The following is a 17,042-nucleotide window of genomic DNA, read 5'->3' as shown; positions in this document are numbered from 1 at the left end:
GTTTTAGTTCCAAGAGAGCAACTGCTGAGAGCAAGTCATGCTCAATGAAGCTCAGGTAAGGCCTGCATTGTTGTCTTGTTTCTACAGCATATCCCACTGTGTTAATGGGTACAGTCATAAGGGTGATGCCATAATGAAATCCCAAATTACATTAATTAAGTAAATATATTATTAATTAATACTATTATTGACTTTAGTATTAACAATTTATATTAGTTCATATTTTGACTTCACTACAATTTGGAAGTAAATGTTTTACTTGTACTCCATTAAAAAACTAAATAATGTATAATAATACTGATAATATACACCATAATAACAAAGACTTTATGATAATATAAAGAGTGTATGTTTAATTAAGCTAAGTAATTCAGAATGACTCATGTGGGATAGTCTTGGGTATAATATGGAACCTAAACAGTCTTCTGGGTTATTCCAATTTAGGACCTGTCCTAAATATTATAATCAGGATCAGGACTTTTAAATAAGTTGAAAACAAAAAACTCAAAATAGTTAAAAAAAAACAAAACAAATGCAGACACAGTAAGTGACTCTGTATTGGAGGCTCACAGCACACACTGAACCAGTAACAAGCCTTCCAGCATATCTTGCTGTTGGTAATTTAGTGATTATCAACAGTTTTTAATATGACTATTATTGCAGCTTTTCTCCAATAGATTGTTTAATTGTAACTGTATAGTTTTCTAATTATGACAACTGTACTTTTCAAAGGAAAAGTACAGTTGCAGACTACCAACCTCACCTGGAAGCAAATGTATTAATAGCAGGCAGTGGTGGCACTACAGTTGTGTGTAAGTAGTTTGGATAGTATACAGACAAATTGGCAGAGTTCAACTCCAGAGACCAGGATTTGCAGAAAGAGCCCTGTTTGCAGTTTGGTTTAGTGATAAAAGCAGTTAAACTCATAGGTAATTTCTTAGTTTTGTATTAAACCAAGGTTGGCAATCTTTTCATTATGTGGTGGTGGCAAAACATAACCATAAAGAACTTCAGTAGATTAGATAATTTGGTGGAAAACTAATACATTGTCAGTAAACATATTTCTTATCTGTTCAAAATGACATCACAAGTTTCTATTATGTATTACTTTGTTTTCAACAGAGGCAGCAGATGTAGAATGAATCTGTAGTACAATGTTCCCTACCTCTGCATTGCCCTGCAGGTAAGGCCTTAGGGGCAAGAATACATATTGTGTGAAGAGCCACTAATGAAAATTTATGGTTGTTAATTGTTACATTTATTTTTCCCAAGCAGTGTAAAGACTATACGCATCAGCAAACCCTAAATTTTCAGTTTAAGAGTCACACTGTTCAATATGGCATCATTACTGGTTATCAGCCCATAGTTGTGGCTTAGCAGGCAACCTTCCACTACCAATTGTGTGACTGAGAGAGGATTCCTACTGCCTGTTTTAAATATGTCATAAGCATGGGTGACTGTATTTAAAAGCAGAGAAAGTCTACTTATGGAGGAGGTCAGTGTGGATAGAAAGCAAATCATTCTTTATGCTTTACTCTGCATTAATGTCTTTAAATGCACCAGGTGCTGACATCAGTCAGACATTCTGATAGTTACACTTCAGCTTTCAGGCTTAAAAAGCCAAGACAAACGTACCACAAAAGATAGCAGCAGCCCTCATTAAGATGGCTGGAAGAAAATGTTACATTAATCGGTCATAATACCGCTTATCTTGTTCAAATTCAAACTTTTGTCCTCTTCGGCACTGTCACTCATAGTTTAAATCCAGTCATTGTTTCTGCTTCAGTAACAGGGCGAAGGCCACATGATTAATGGGCCTGATACCATTTAAGTAATTTCTCTTTTTAAAATGTTCAACTTTTTGTTTCTTTTTCCTGTTTAATTTGCCATACTGGTGGGCTAAAACAGAGAGACAAATAATTTCTCTGCAAACTTTATTTCTCAGAATATTACTTTAGTCTTGGGCTATTGTTCAACCAACACAAAGGCCTTTACCTAGTGATCTGAGTAAAATGGTGATTATTGAAAGACTAATTTTAATTTTACTGTGCTTCAACATTTTTCAATGTCTTACTCCTTGGTCTCTTCCATGCTCTGGTTTTCCTATAAAGTCCATTTGCTATCAGCAGACCCTGAAGACTTAACCCTCTTCTTCAGTTACATCCAAGTGGGAGAGGTGGTCCGGTATCTGAGGACGAGGTAACTTCAGCTGGCCGACAAACAGGTTACATACAAGTCCTTTTATATAGTTTGTATTTGTATCAGTTGCGTAAGCATGGTTATTTAATTTAATTTGTTTATATTTTAGTTTTTATTTGCATGTACATTTCTTAACTAATATGCTGCGTGTTTTTTTCCTGCCTGAATTCCCTACTGTACCTATTGAAAGACATGGAGCAACAGCCTGACAATTCAGTAGGAGAGGCCTATGGTTAAGGCAGGAGACAGATTGGGTGCAGAATGAAGTGACCCTGAGCCACAAGGGGAGGTGATACTGATGGCAGGAAACCAGAAAGAGAGCCACAGCCAGCGATGGAGAGGTGGCAAGGCAGTGATGGGGACCACAAGAGCCAGAAGGCCAGTATGATCACCTCCCTTGGTCTGCTGTATGAATACTTTTGGCTATATGCCACTGCAGTTAAGAGCAGTTACTGCAAATGTGTTTGACCAAGTTTGCGAAGGAGGTCTGTGAAGATTAAAATGTCTGCTTGAGATGCGACCTAAAAATGACATTCCTATACAACTAATCGCAAACCCGATTACGTTTTTGTAGCAAATGTTTTAATTTTTTAAAATTTATTTTATTTTTTTGGTCCTTTCGGCTCATCCCACGAGTTCAGGGTCGCCACAGCAGATCATTGTCCGCATGTTGATTTGGCACAGTTTTTATGCCTGATGCCCTTCCTGATGCAACCCTCCCCAATTTCTACCAGGCTTGGAGCGGCATTGCACAGCTAGGGAGGGGAATGGGCTGTTGGGGCCGTTAGGAAGGTATTTTAACTGTATTTTTGGATTTGTTGTAATGTCAATCTCACTTTTTAACTTGCATCACTTCCCATTGCACACTCACTTCTTCTGTATTTATATTTTTTCAAATATTTTTATGTTATATCTTTTCTGTTGTTTGCATATTTATATTTGTTGTATGATAATGGGTGGCTGTAGCTCAGTTGGTAAGGCAGTTGACCGTGGACCACAGTGTCAGCTGCTCCCGGCTACATGTCGAAGTGTCCTTGGGTAAGACAATGAACCCAAAGTTGCTCCTGGTGGGTCAGGTGGGCACATTGCATGGCAGCCACTGCCATCAGTGTGTGAGTGTGTGTGTGAATGGGTGAACGGGAATCACCATTCTAAAGCGCTTTGAATAAAAGTGCTATATAAGTGACTATTTATCAAATGTTTGTATTTTAACTTTATACTGTAGATTATGTGTATGCACGTATCGCTAAAACAAATTCCTAGTACTGTAGTGTTCTTAGCTGTACCTAGCAAACTGATTTTGCTGCACAATTTTCAAGAATCTCTGTGCTTTAACTCATTCAGTTTACACACTGACATGTTTTCATTTCCAAAAGCAACTTCTATTTAAAAAAATTTTGTTAACAACTTCCAAATTAGCCTGCTTTAAAAGAGATGGGAATCTGGTCTGTTCGTAAAGATGGATTTAGCTAAATTGAAACTATTTAACAACTTGGGTAAATACATTTCACAGATCTATTTAAAAGTACACTTTATAAATGTTGGTCAAGAAGTCATAATACCAGCTTTATAGTGAAATGTAATGTTTTTTGTATTGTCTCACTTAGGTAGCAAAGGTCATCTCATCTGTGTTTGTATGATTTCCTGTGCCACTGGACTAGCTTTAGGTTCTTCAAAGACATCTTCATAGCAACATGCAACATGAAAAAGTGTAAGGGTCTCATTAGACAGATTGCTTATTACCATGCTGGGTTGGCTTTTTATTATTGCTTTCAGTAAGAATGAAGCATTTGTTTGCTGCATTTGCATTACTTTTGCAGTACAAAAGATCACAGAGTCTAAGAACAAATACTCAAAAGTGCAAAACAAGGAACTGGTGAAACAGACCACTTTAAAAACTGGCTGAATGATTGGAAAACTGGAAACAGGTGTATGAATAGGTGAGGAAAGGCAAGTGACTTAAACATTAGTGGAAAGTCATATGGCATTCTCTTTTGGCTCCTTTTTCACTCTGTAGTCAAACCCATCCCAAAGCATTGTTCTTTGTGAGTGAGCATACTGAAGGTGGAATTATACCTTTGCGTTATGTTTGGACACGTTGGCAAAACTCAACTTGAAATGAACAAACAATCGGGAAATGGGAATTAAATGGACCTGTAAACGTTCAGCGTTTAGACAGGTAACCACAGATTTGAACAATAAAATGGACCTAATGATACACTTATGAGAAAAAGTTGAAAGTTGAAGTTTAAGTTGAAATAGACACCTCTAAAAACTCAAGTGGGACCGTGGTGCATTCTAATCAAAGTACAGATTTTTTGTGGTTTTATTTGGATGGCAACTCAAAACCCAGTAAAAACAAAATCAATACAAAAAGGACTGAATAAAGCTGCAACGCAACAATAGAATATATAAAACAACATACAATCAGTGTGACCATCTAGACAGGTACGAAATGTTACGTCTCATTCTTCTTCTTTCGGATAACTTTCCCATTTTGATTCCTCCTCCCAGGATTACCAATCAGCTTGCTTGATGCACATCTCCGCACAACGAGTTGTTGAGGTTAGGGAGGTGTGCGCGTCGGGGCATCTGCCGGCCTCTGTGGCCTACAGACCCATAATTCCCTTCCCTGCATAGTTCTAATTTGGGGCTCCAACAAAACAATGTTTCCATGTATCAAAGGAGAAGTATAAATCCGCTTTAATATTTAATATATTGGATAGGATAGTATGTTGCTCCCTAGTAACCATACCAGTTATGTATCAGTAAAGCATACCCGGCTATGACACATCCACCTCCAAGATTCACATTTCTGATTTAATGAAGTTATCCTCTGCAGCTGAGGTAAGTTTTCTACAATTACTTCCTTACTAGCCCCACAGTCTCTCTCCTTCTTTTTTTTTAAGTTTACCCCAGTTTCCTCCCACATTCCAAAGACATGCATGTTCAGTTAAATGGTGACTCTAAATTGCCCGTAGGTGTGAATGGTTCTCTGTCTGTGTATGTCTTTCTGTGTTGGCCCAGAGTGAATGGAGACCAGTCCATGATGTACTGGGACAGGCTCCAAGTGGATTTATAGAAAATGGATGAATGGATGGTATACAGTTTGTGAAATTTAACTGACCCCAGTGATTATTCACTAACCTTAATGCATTTGTGAGTAAACCAGACAAACTGGCACATGTAATCATGACCTAATGAGCCCACTTCATTAATACTTTTCTAATTTCTTTTGTCTATGTATGTGTGCTTAAGTTGCAGTGTGTTGGGTTCTAAGGAGCACTGTGGATGTAACAAATACATGTAATGGACTTATTAATATTTAAGCACAGTAAAATCAAGCCTTGCTTTAAGCAGATCTGTTCCAATAAAAGGCCAAAACAATCCTTCAGATAATTTTAGCTTTACTCACAATGTCAGTACTGAAAAGGTGGTGTACAGGATATCAGATATAAACTACATGAAAACATCAGTAAATAACAAAGCACATTATATATAAATGAATAAATAACCACAGTTGTGTGAGTCAGCATCAGTTCTGACTGAGCGGTGGCAGCAAACTTGAAAGAAGTATGGCCTGAAAATAAAAAGCTTAATTGTGAGCTGCAGTTGCCACTTGCTGTTAGCTGCCACTGTGCCCTAGAGCAGAGCAATTCGAAGTCTAGCACTTTAGAAGCATGTAATGCATGCAGCCACTGTTGGTATTCACTTGATAGACAGAGCAGAGCTTTTGTTGTTGGTTTATTAGAATAGCTCACAGGCTTTCGATGAAGGAACCCTATTATTACTGGCTCACATTTCCATAATGCCATAACGCTTCTCCACTGGATTCCAATACTGGCTGAATCTTCCCCATAGGAAAGAAACTTTATCCAAACAATAAAATGAACCAGGCTCCCTGGGGTCTTGAGCAAACTTACACCGGGGCCCCAGTTTGACCTGAGGGAAAAAAACACTTCCCACACAGCCACAATAACACTGCAGGATACCGCCACTCCTTTCCTGGAGCTGGAGTTTCCTCCTCACATAGAAGACATCCTCTGCTCGGAAACCTAAACCAATTATCCAAAACAACAGAAATGCATGTGGATCTGGTTATTTTCTACAAAATGTATTAGCTGATGTATTTTAAATGATTTCTAGGGGACAAGGCTGCTTGTGTCTATGAGCCCTGCAGCCTCTCACAGTGACAATCCGACACTCTCGTTCACTTCCTGCCCTGGACTTTTATTTTGTTCCGCCTTTTCTCCACTTTCTGTCCACAGTTTTTGTCTCCAGCTTCAACCAGTTATCACCGCTCGCAATTGCTTTCACCTATCCCCCTGCCCTTTTAAACCCAGCTCTCCTCTTGGTTCAGTGTTAGATCGTTGTCTTTGTTTGTCTCTGCAATCTGTGCGTCACTGTCTCATGATTTTTTGGGACTCTTGCCTCCGTTCTGGTGCATTTCTCTTACCCACATCTTGGTCTAAGGTTTGCTTATTGTTTTCTCTCCTTACATTCACTCTGTTAGCCATTTAGTCACTAGGTTTTATTTGCCACTTCAATTAACCCGCTTGCTCAATCTATGTCTACTTCCTAGTTTGGTTTTGTTCACGGACTGTGTTTTTGTCTCCCCTGGCTATATTGTTCCTTTGTAGTCTGAGCCTGGTCCCCACTCAGCTTCCCCTGTTATTTTTTTTACTCTGTCTAGTTGTTAGTTCCCTCCTGATTGGTGTTCCCTTTTATATGGTTTATTTGTGGTCTGCAATATCCCTTGAGTTGTTTTGTCCTCCTAGTTGGAGTGATTTTGGTTTTCCCTTTTCTGTAATCCTGCCGTCTGAAAGTAAGTTAAGTTTAGTCCTAGTTTCGTGTGTTCTGTACTTTCCTGCCTACTTCTGCCTAGTCGTTTTAAGTTTGAGTCCACATAGAAAAACCTGACAGACTGACACGAAATCTGCCTTGATGGTTGTCATAGTGCAAGGCGATTAGTTTGCATTCAGACCGACTGTGTTTCATGGCAGCCCATTGTATTTAAACATCGATGGGAATGAGGGTTGTTGGAAGTGAATTGTCAGAAAGACTGAGTTAAGATGTGCTTAAACCTTTGCATGAAAGTTAAGAAAAGAAATTTACCTGAGATCACAGAATGTAACCTGGTTATGTAAATGCACTGAACAGAAGGGTACATAATGTACATATTAAAATTGATTCAATTCAAATGATTATTTTGTTTTCATAAGTCAGATTAGTGAGGACAACTAAACAGAAATGCTACTGTATGCATCTCTATGCAGTAGGAAGGTGCAAAGCAATAAAAGTCTGACTCCCTATTTACTGGTAAAAGTATGTGGTTGACAATGTGCTGATAATACAAACAGTACAGTATCTCAGAAAGCAAACTAGCCACTCTTTGACTACATTGAGGTAATTTTGTTTAAAATTTAAGTTTGTTGGGTTATATTTTTTTTTGTGAGTATGTCTGTACACTTTGTTAAAGGTTGAATACCCAAAATAAAAGTTTTTTTTTTTCAAAATAAAAGTATTGGATAGGATATTGTAAATATTAAATGGCTGCTTATGTAGCACTTTTTATTCAAACCGCTTTACCATGTGGCTTCTTACTCACCCAGTCACACACACTCTTACACACCAACGGTGGTGGCTGCCATGCAAGGTGCTCACCTGACCCACAGGGAGCAACTTGGGGTTTAATGTCTTACCCAAGGAAAGTTACTCACATAGTCAAGAGTGAGTAGGGGATTGGACCAATGACTCTGTGGTCCATGGACGACTGCCTTATTATATTACTATGTTTAGCAGTTTAACCACTTTATGATTTGACTACACCAAACACAGAAATATACTGCTGGAACACTTAAAATATAAGCATGATTTAATTGGCAGGGGAGGCTAACATTTTGCCCCGTAGGTCTGCTTCAGAGTCAAGCATGAAGGAACACACAACCCATACTAGGAAAACACTGCATAAACTCAACAGTGTCAGGTTCAGAAAACATACATTTTTAATTTTTCCCAGATGAGTTTCAGCCACTACAGTCCTGGGCTGAGGTTGATTTGGATAGAAATATGCAGCCTGATCCATAGTCTAGACAATGTGACTTCACTGAGTGGACTTCTTTGTATGATCGGCTATAAAAATATTTGGAAAATATCATAGAGGTGATATCGGTGTATAGGTGATATTTGAGAACATTTTACAAACAGGAGTTTAATATTGTTACTTTTATGTTAGACAAATTCATAGTAACTTCTAAATGCTATAGGCTTAGATTGCTGAGGGACCCACCCCCCAATGTACTGAGCTCTTTTCCTCCTGTCACCCCACATTTATTTGTCACCACTATATGACATTAACTTTGTGTCTTCTTTCTCCTGTAGTTGTGCTTCTCCTTCTCTCTTTCCCTTTCTGCAGGTGCCCTTGGCTTTGGAGCTGTGTGGTTTCCAGTGCACAGCTACTAGTCTTACCAAGTTGCCCAATGTTTTGATGTTGCTTTTTGTTGCTCTTTTCTTTTCTCTCTCAAATATCCACTCACCCCAACTGGTCAAGCCAGATGGCCTCCCACCCTGAGCCTAGTTCTGCTGGAGGCTTCTTCTGTTAAAGGGAGTTTTTTTTCCGTGCAATGTTGCCTAGGGCTTGGTCAAGAGGGATTTGTTGGGTTTTCTCTATACATCTTTATAGTCTTGACTTTATTATGTAAAGTGACTTGAGATGTCTTTGCTGTAAATTGGTGGTATATAAATAAAGTTTAGTTGAATTAATTAAAGATAATGTTAGTACCTTGGAGGTTAGTTGCGTAACTGGGAATGAGGATCTCAAGGTAAACAGCAGAAATTTCGCATTTATACTGCTAAATAATTGAGAAATTAAAAAAGGGCGGGTTCAATCAAAAGATGTAATCTTCTAAGACATGCATCAGAGCCAGACGTACATACAGTATCTGGAAATAACAGCCGAAATGTTGATCTCTGGTCTCATATTCATCTTTTAATGTCAAACCCAAATGTTTTCAGTCTACAGAAAAAATAAAGGAATTGGCCTCAATGTTCCAATACTTTTTGGGGGGAGTGTATGTATCACTCTTTGTCAACGTTTAACAATCAGAGAGGACTAAGTTTCACTGTGGTCCCAAAAACTATCAAAACAGAGTGAAATCTCTTCACTAGTAAAACCACTTGATCTTGCATCACTTTCACATTCTCCCAGGTTATAATGTTTATGTCATGCCAAAATAAAAAAAACCCAATCAGTACTTTTGATCCAAGATACTGAATTTGGGGTTTTCATTAGTTGTCAGGTGTAATCATCAAAATTAAAAGAAATAAACACATGACATATATCAGTCTGTGTGGAATGAATGTCTCTGTGTGTGTGTGTGTGTGTGTGTGTGTGTCTGTGTGTGTGTGTGTGTGTACACACATATATATATACATACATGTATATACATATATATATATATATATATATATATACATACATATATATATATACATACACACACACACACACACACACATATATATATATATATATATATATATACACACACACATATATATATATATACACACATATATATACACACACACACACATATATATATGCACAGGTAATCACATGATGCATACCAACAATTAATATAGTAACTTCAGATTCTCTGTTAGAATGCAAAACAATTATAGTAGCTTTATGCTGCTGATCAAACTTTTAAATAAGCATCTGCAGCTACAAATGCTTTGTTCTGAAGTTCCTAAAAGCTAAAATATTGTAAACGTCTTCTCTGACAGGAGCCGAAAGGTGGTGAAACATAGTGGAAGGATGAATATTGGTTGCGGAGCACTGTTTATGTTTGAAGTGCACTTGTTACAGATAACGTTTCTATATGGCTGCCTCATTTTTTTAATCCTTTCTTTGCAGCTTCCTCTGCCTCGTTTCATCCATCAGTCTGATGTCTGCAGGTTGTTGTTGCATACCACCATGCTGTCACTGCTGTTGCTGCTTTTTGCAAGGCTGCTTTCTTCTCTTCCTTTTTGTATTTATCTTGTTTCAGTTCCTACTCATTCTGTCAAAGGTTGGGGAGATTTTAGTGTTTTAGAAATTGCTATTTGAAAAGCCTTCTGCTTCCTGTAAAAAAACCAAAAAACTCCTGTTTAGCAATGTCATGTTTTGGTTGTGTTTTACTGTGTTTTACATCATTACCTACTCTAAAAATGTAAAGTCATCTCCATCAAAAAACACATCAGTTTTTGTATGCCAAAACAATCAATTACAGCCAAGCAAGACTCCACTAAGAGCAAAATACCCTGGCACTGCCAACATGCTTCAGAGTGCAAGCAGGATTTTACATGTAGCTTGGTTGCATACAATGCATACAATTCATACTGAACTGACTTTTATCACAACACACAACATAACCAAGTCCTCTCCTACCTCACCTTTCTCCCCCACCTCCACACTCCTACACACATGGACGAGCTAAGAGATAATGGACCTATGGGCACTCTGGCCCATATGCGCCCTAGTAATCCACCTATGTATACTTGTTGTTGCAAATGTGTGTAACAAAGTTTATTCTGGATGTACGTGGTTTGTTTTTAAGTTAAGCCAGATAGGAAAAACTTTACTTTTGTCCCATTATTAGGTTCAGGGTCTTTCCAAAAAGCTCTCTCTTTAAGACTTCTCTCACTTTGCCTGCATCCCAAATGATTCACATCTAAATATTTAATCCTACTTCGGTACATTCAAAATTTTATTCACTTGAACTCTAAGGTGGAAAAAAAAAAGTTTAATTAAAAACAGTTTTAAAGGATTGTCCTGGTGTGTTTCCCATAAATGTGGATTTTGAGAAGGTTAAATTGACATCACACTTTGTTACATTTTTGCTTTTCGTGCCATTTTGGAATTGCACTGTATAAAGTTATTATGTTCATAAACTAAGGAGACAATGGAAGTAATTGTCAGACATGAATATAAAAATAGGTCTAATTGACCCAATAATGCTTCTAAATAGCCTATGAAAAATGAATTTGCTACCTTCAGAGGGAATGACTGTTCAAGCTGTTTAATAGCACGTGTTTTAACATCACACTAAGATGTGGATAATCAGCACTTGGAAGCCTGTGTACCAGCAAACAAAAAAGTACTTAACAAAGAGGTACCTCTGCTAAATAGGAAATTTTGAGCTTTAATAACAATTACATTTGTACTTTATCACTTTAAGGCAATGTTTTCCATAGAGGAAACTGTACTAAGGCAAACTGTTACAAAATTAAGGGACACTGCTGTTGCATCATTAGATCAACTATAGAACAGCAGCCTCTGGTGATGGCAGCTGCTGCTGCAGTTGTAACAAATGTTACAAATGTATGAATGTAACAAACTGTTTTCTTCCACAAATGCTGGACAAATCACAGCCAGGCACCCATGCAGGAAGGAACACACACTTTGTAAATACTTTAGATTTTTGGTTTTAATATGAAAAATCATTATGCCCTTTTAGCGATCTGCTCACTCTCTTGCTCGATGCCTATTGCCACACCGCTCACCTGAAACATCCATCACCACAAACAAGCCATTTTATACAACTCAGAGCCAATAATCTCATAATTTTTCATGAAAGTGGCAGCTTCTACTTAATAATTTATCTATACATTGAATGTGGAGATTATGGAAGAAAGTATTAAAGTTGGAGCTCAGATGAATTTCAGAGAGATACACTATTTGGAAGTGGAAAAGAGAGAACGCAATAGAAAAGGAAAATAAAACACTGAATTTTGGGTTTTATTTTCATATTGCCACACTAATGGGGAGATTGGTTCTTCAGTTTCTTTTCATCCACTCCATTTTGTCCTCCCATTAAATCTTTTCATTCTGTTCACCCTTGTCATCAGGTCAGAGTACTTAGAGAGTATTGACTGTCTGTCCGTTCATCTGTCCAAACTTAGTCACTTACTATCTCTGCCTCCATCTCTTAACCTTGATTAGCTTTACTGAGGGAGGAGTCTTTTGACACACTGAAAAAGCAGACAGTGGGTCAAAATCAAACTCAAGCAGAATTTAAAGAAACAGAAACTTTCCAAAAATGCTCTTTAGTGGAAACTGGACTTGAGGTTCATAATGATGCTTCAACTCTCATCTGAAAGGTGTGGTCATTCCCCACTGACTGTGACTCCAGGCATTTCACCTCAATGGAGATGTTTACCTTTTTGAAGATAGTTTAGGTCACACATAGGTGATCAGAAAATACATTGTCAGTTTTAAATTATTTTGCAAACTGTACAGTTAAGAATTTGAGGAGCAACAAAGCACCTCAGAAGCTCCAACTGCTTAGGGACTTTAACGTGTATAGAGATTTACGTGCTGCTGTAGTCGTTTTTCGATGCAGGTGAGATTGCAGTGGTACTATGAATGTTTAAAGTCACTTTGGATAAAAGCATCTGCGAAATTGCTAAATGTCAATGTTTGTGGCTAGAGATTGACATACAGTATATATGGGTGGTTGTGGAAAACAACATGTTACTGACAGTGTGACATGCAAATGGGGTTGGGCAATACTGATTTTGTCTTTCCAAATCTTGGTGACAGTAAATTTAGTATTTGTGTTTTCCATTTGTGTTGCATGCATTTGTATTCAGCCCCCCTGAGTCAATAAAACCACCTTTTACTGCAATTTGAGCTGCAAGTCTAGAGAATGAAACTATTCTTCTTTTCAAAATAGCTCAAGCTCAGTCAGATTGGATGGAGAGCATCTGTAAACAGCAATTTTCAACGTGTGCCATAGATTCTGATGTGCAGTGTTAGCTTTCCGCCACATATTTATTTTGCATTTAGGCCAAAAAGTCCAGTTTTAGTCTCATCTGACTTTAGATAGGTGACTTTAGGTAGAAAAACGCTATATAAGTGCAGACCATTTACCATTTACTTTGCCAATAGCTTTCTTCTTGCCACTTTTCAATAAAGGCCAAATTTGTGTCCCGTGAACACCTAGTACACCTGAGCTGTGGATCTCTGCAGCTACTCCAGAGTTACCAATGGCCTTATGGTTGCTTCTCCAATTATTGCTCTCCTTGCCTGGCCTTTCAGTTTAGGTGAATGGCCATATCTTGGTGGGTTTGCAGTTGTGTCATACCTTTTCCATTTTCCGATGATAGATTGTACAGTGCTTAATGAGATGTTAAAACCCTGGGATGTATTTTTATAACCTTTATCCCTGACCTGTCTGGTGTGTTCCTTGGACTTCATGATACTGTTAGTTCACTAATGTTTTCTAACAAACCTCTTAGGGCTTCAGAGAACAGCCATATCTATACTGAGATTAAATTACACACAGGTGGACTTTATTTACCAATTAGGTGACTTCTGAGGACAACTGATTCCACTGGGTTTTAGTTAGGGGCATCAGAGTAAAGGAGGCTGAATACAAATGCATGCCGCACTTTAAAGATAATTATTTGTAAAAACATTTTGAAAACCATTCATCATTTTCATTTCACTTTACCATTAGTTTCCACTTTGTGTTGATTCGTCCCATAAAATCCCAACAATACACAATTATGTTAGTGGTTGTAACAAAACATAACAAATTTTAAGGGGTGTGAATACTTTTTCAAGCCACTGTAGAGCAAAGCCAACACACCTGTACTGTACATCAAACCGACAACAAGCTGCTTTCAGCTATGAAGGACGCCTTGAGTTCAGTTAGATCACACTACTTACGACACACCTTTAATTGACCTTTTTCAGTTTCAGACAGAGCAGCCAATATGCACTAATACCAAAAAATAAACTGCAAAAAACTTGGCGAAAGGGAAAAGCATTTACAGATAGATTCAGGTTGCAGTGGGTGAATTTTACAAATTCATAGGTCACATCATATTTGGCTTGGAATGACCGTAAGACATTAAGGACTTGCAATTTTTTGTGATGGTCAATTCCCACTCTTTACTTCCCATTTGCTGAACTGTAGGCTACGTGCTAGCTGCAGTTCATCCTGCACAAACTTGAATAAGATAATGCTGGTAACAGCTTTTGTACAAACTTGCTCTCCCTCGACACTTATTGTACACATTACTACTGAGCTGCACCTTGTAATGCCAACATTTCCTCAATGATTCTTAGCCTGTTCCTGTCTCTGTATGATGGTTTATTGGTAAGGACATGACTGTTGGTCTTTTGGTCACTTTACTGACCAGGGCCCTTCTTGTTTTCCAGCCCTTTTCATTCCTGAGGCATCAAAAAGGACCACTTTCTTCAAACCCTTTCCATTACATGCTGAGGGTTAGGGTAACCATTTGTGTTGTAATTGACACTCAATTGGAAACCCTGATGGAACCCTGATTGGAAACCCTGACACTTCAATATTTGAAGTCTAAAGCAATGGCATACTATTAAAAGTTAAGAAAATCTCATAAGAAGGTGGACAGGGTTGTGAATAGTAAAACAGGACACAGGACTTTTCCACAGGAGACCAGGGTTCGAGTCTATTGCGAGACATACGCTTTGATGATCATCATTACACAATGTGATGCACAGTGTATGTGTGTGCAAGTGTCACTGTATGTAGCATTTTGTTTTTATGTAATTTATCTTAACTATTGTAACTTTTATCCTGAAGCTTTTTTCCCTAAACCTAACCCATATTGTTTCTTAACATAACCTTACCCTGAAGTTCTTTGCCCTAACCCAAACGCAGTTTTTGTGTGTATGTAATATCGTTCCTATAGTATCAAATGGAGATGCTCCTGGAGCGTCCATTGGTAACACCAAAGGGTACCTGTGCCGTCAAAATGATACACCAAAGAATGTAAAAATGCAACTGTGGGTGGAGAACATGTTGCTTATTTTGTTTGGCTAGACTGTCCATTTTAAATTATTGACTGCGGTCGTGAGACCACTTAAAGCTATTTAGAAATTGTTTTCTGTGCTTGCACTAATCAGTGGCTTTCCACAACTTTATCATGGAGGTCTATGTAGAATTCTTTAGACATGATGGCTGGGTTTTTGTCCTAAAGCATATTGTGAATTATGGGGCATTATATACTGTATGTACATTAAATTTTGTTACACTAGCAGGCAGCAAAAGTCCATCAGAACTGCAGCAGTGAGACCCACCAAATTCCACATGCTAAGTGTATTCTTAATTTTGTACATGAACAAATCTTGTAAGCCCTGAAGCCCCCAAATATTCTCTTCATTTTCCAGCATACGGTTGCAGTTTGGCCTGTGTGCTAAAGGGACAGGACAATTGAGAGCTCCATCAGTGCTTATGCAATGTGTGCATCTCACCACATCCTTAATTAACCTACTTGATTAGTCAGTGTGCGCTGAGAGTAGAGAGACATCTGGAGTTTTCCAGGTGGGAAAAGAGAATCTGTCAGTTCATGAACATCCTGTACTTTCTGCTTCTGCTTTTAACTTTGCATACGTCACTGAAAAAGTATGCCTTCTAGTTTTTACAAAGATTCTTGTTATTTTGACTCCAAGCAGTTTTAAAATTTTCTCCACACTGACTAGTTTCTAGCACCTCCTTCTCTCATTTTATTCACCTTTATCATCTTTCTCATCTATTTTTTTTATTTTTTAACATCTCTTTTTAAATTTTTTCTCCATGTCATAAAGAACAGGGCCTCTTGTCTTCTTTAGTCTAAATCAGGGGTCCACAATATGTCAATCGCGATTTACCAGTTGATTGCAAAGGTAGTGTGGGCAGATCACATGGAATTAACAAAGTAGACGTCAGGCGCTCATCCGTCCTCACTATGAAATTTGTCACTTGATTAACGTACAGAGCATCCAGTCTAACATCTGACCTTTTCTGACACATGGGTCACGCACATGCAAATTTTTCCGTGTAGCTAAACATGCAGAATACAACCAACTAAATATTTTTAACCGATCTGACCAACGTGTTGAATGACCTTAATCTAGATCCTGCAAGGAGAAGACAAAACCGTGATCAATATGATCAGCTCAGTTAATGCTTTCAAATGAAAAATGCAACATCTCTTATCAAAACTCTAGCGCCATGATTTGGCAAAGTCAATACATCAGTGCAAGTCATCAGAGTAAGGTAATGACAAAAAATGTAAAGAATGAGTTGTATTGTGCAATATGGGTTCATGTAATTATGCAAGCAACACCAACATATATATAAAGAATTCTCAATATATTCAGAAATAGAAGCGTATTTTTATAGAAGCGAGATTATTTTGACTTGGTCATTTTATGACTTTTTTATTTTAGGTAGCTCACAAGCCAAAAAAGCGTGGGCACCCCTGGTCTAAATGTTAACATGAATGAGTATAATATAAATGAAATGTGGCAGAACGAAGAAAACAAACGTTTGTGCATGCAGAGTGCTGACACCAGGAAAATGACAATAAATGCAAATGGCCACATTCTCCCTGCCTGCCTGCCTTCTTGCTTGCTTGAAGCATATTTTAGAGGGGTGTTTCTGACTGTAAGATCATATACATTAAGCTCAACTGCACCGTTCTGGCCTTTCCCTGCTAAAAGGACACCATGTAGTTGACACCACTTTTATCTGTCGAAAAGACTGAAGTCACTATTGCTGGTTGGCATGAATCAGTCACTCCAGTTCATTTATTTACAATGTAGCCTTTGCATAAACTTGTATCTACTAAACCTTTCAAAATCCTTAGGAAAAAGTACTAAAACTTAGTGCAAGACTAATATGCCCTTATTCACATATACATGATTATGGGGCCTGGTGGTTAAGTGGTAGATCATTGTGTTGGGATGCAGAAGGCTGTATATTTATGAAGCAGGATAAAGCAGGTAAAACTAGAAGTTGGACAGGGTTATGACATCTTCAGTCTGATAA

The 17,042-nt window shown here is 38.0% G+C and overlaps 1 long non-coding RNA gene across 1 annotated transcript in view; it reads left to right on the top strand.

The window, feature by feature from the left end:
- The first annotated feature begins 6,705 nt into the window (after positions 1 to 6,705).
- Positions 6,706 to 17,042, top strand: part of LOC137131270 (uncharacterized) — a 28,136-nt gene continuing 17,799 nt past the window's right edge. The window contains exon 1 of the long non-coding RNA XR_010914975.1: positions 6,706 to 7,024. This is a non-coding gene — a long non-coding RNA (uncharacterized lncRNA). The remainder of the gene's footprint in view (positions 7,025 to 17,042) is intronic.

Source organism: Channa argus, chromosome 8 (genome assembly GCF_033026475.1).
Source record: "Channa argus isolate prfri chromosome 8, Channa argus male v1.0, whole genome shotgun sequence".
Classification (NCBI taxonomy): Eukaryota; Metazoa; Chordata; class Actinopteri; order Anabantiformes; family Channidae; genus Channa; species Channa argus.
This window is presented reverse-complemented; position numbering and strand designations above follow the sequence as displayed.